Source organism: Pipistrellus kuhlii, unplaced genomic scaffold (assembly GCF_014108245.1).
Source record: "Pipistrellus kuhlii isolate mPipKuh1 unplaced genomic scaffold, mPipKuh1.p scaffold_m20_p_1, whole genome shotgun sequence".
In the NCBI taxonomy this organism is placed as follows: domain Eukaryota; kingdom Metazoa; phylum Chordata; class Mammalia; order Chiroptera; family Vespertilionidae; genus Pipistrellus; species Pipistrellus kuhlii.
In genome coordinates, this window is record NW_023425404.1 from 127,322,018 (window position 1) to 127,324,165 (window position 2,148).

The following is a 2,148-nucleotide window of genomic DNA, read 5'->3' on the forward strand; positions in this document are numbered from 1 at the left end:
GCTGCTTATAATTCAAATACTAGCTTATCACGTCAGAAAATCAGAGTAAATTCTGTCATTTTCCTGTTACCATAAAAACATTCAAGCCTGTAAAGAAGCTTTGTCAGTTTTTTTGAGCCAAACCATTGACAATTGCCTTGGAAGCAGAATCTCAGTAGGTTGGGACAATGCCCTGGAGAGTGGCAGTTCTTCACCTTGTTTGACACATTATAGTCAAGAAGGAGACGAAAGTGGAAATCTACTGATGAATAGACTAGGGAGGCGGGAAAAGCAAAGCTGGGCACACTCTTGGATAAAAAGTAAAATGATAGATACACGCTTCTTTTACTTAGGTGGGGGCGGTTAGTAACCAATCAACATAACAATAACAATGAAGGAATTTATGGTCTCTGCCCTGGTGCCCAGGCACATTTGGTTGTATCCCAAGGTCCGGGAAATGGGAAGTTACGTTACCTGCCATTTCACAAGGATGTTATCTTAGATGAAAAAAGACAATAGGCTCAGTCAAAGGAAAGATTGCCTTTATCAGGGCAGATACTGGTCTAGAACATAACTACCCACTATAAACTGCTTTAGTTAAAGTTTAAGTTCAGACCATCCTTTGTGGTTACTTTAGGTCTTTGAGTTTGCAAAACTGTCATGCAGACCTTCCCTGAGCTTGTCAGGTTAACATGTGGCCTTTTTTTTTTTTTTTTCCTGTCCCATTCCATTCTACTCACCCAAACTCGCTAGCTTTCTTTGAATACTAGTATAAGAAAAAAATTCTCGTAAGATCTTTGAAAGTTTCATATGACAGAATGAATATGAAACACCTAACATGGTGACTGACATGTAGCATATGTTCAATAAATGTTATCATTGTTGCTATATCATCATCATCATTATTATTATTACTGCATTAGACAGGTTCTTTGTTGGCAGACTCCCTCTAGGTCAGTAATCTAGATACCAATTTATCCTTCTTCTTCTTCTTCTTCTGCAAAAACTTTAAAAAAATATATTTTATTGATTTTTTACAGAGAGGAAGGGAGAGGGATAGAGAGTTAGAAACATCGATGAGAGAGAAACATCGATCAGCTTGCCTCTTGCACACCTCCCACTGGGGATGTGCCCTTGACCGAACTCAAACCTGGGACCTTTCAGTCCGCAGGCTGATGCTCTATCCACTGAGCCAAACCAGTTTCGGTGCTGCAAAATTTTTATTGTTTCATTTAGTCCATTGCAGCAGAGAGGGCTCTAGGGTGGTGAAAAAAATGGCTAGTAGTTTCGGGAAGAGGCTCAGGTAAAAACCAGAGACACCAGGGGGATGCAGAGGGGCCGCTGGGCTCCAAAGGCTCCTGGTTGTGTTTGAGGGTGAGCCTTTGGAAGAGACACTTGCCCAGCCCAGCCTGGGGGCCGGCCAGCCTGCGGATGTTAGTCAGGTGGTCACCCATCTTCTTGATCAGTTTCACCTCCTCATCCAGGAAGTGGTTCTCCAGGAAGTCACAGAGATGAGGGTCTGTGCGTGTCAAACCTGGGGCACACAATTTCAACAGGGTCTGGTTCAGGTTCCTCTCCAAGGCCAGGGCGGCTTCCACGGCATCCTGAGTTTTGTCCACTCATCTTGGGAAGGCTTCAGCAGGTCCTGGAAGAGAATGCAGCCACCACACTTGTTTTAACAACTTTAAGAGATGCTCAGCATCCTTGTGCTTCTTTTCTGCCAACTCTTGGAAGAAGTGGCCCACACCCTCGAGAACCACATTATTGTGGTTGAAATAACCCAGAGAGAGGTAGGTGTAGGAGGCCCGCAGATGCAGGCTGGCGAGGTGGTTGACAGCAGCCTCCACCCCGGTGGAATAATTCTGACGAATTTGGAAGCTCATGGTTGTTCAGCAATAAGGAGTTAAGGTAGGAAACAAGCAAAACAGTATGTTCCTGGAGGTGTTTCTGAAGGTGGTGACTGGATAGTGGTCGGAGAGTGGTCGGAGCTGGAAGAAGGGACATTCAGGAGAGTGGTCGGAGAGTGGTCGGGAGGGACACACAGGAGAGTGGTCGGAGCTGGAAGAAGGGACATCCCTGGGTCTGTTCTGTTCAAATCCTGTTGAAGCAAGAGGCAGATCTGGGACCACAGAGGGCATTGTCCACTCTACCTTCGGAGTCTCAATAACG

At 45.3% G+C, this 2,148-nt stretch overlaps 1 pseudogene; it reads right to left on the minus strand.

Annotated features, from left to right (window-relative positions):
- Positions 1-1,192: 1,192 nt before the first annotated feature.
- On the minus strand, positions 1,193-1,907 carry LOC118702649 (annotated as a pseudogene).
- Positions 1,908-2,148: the final 241 nt, after the last annotated feature.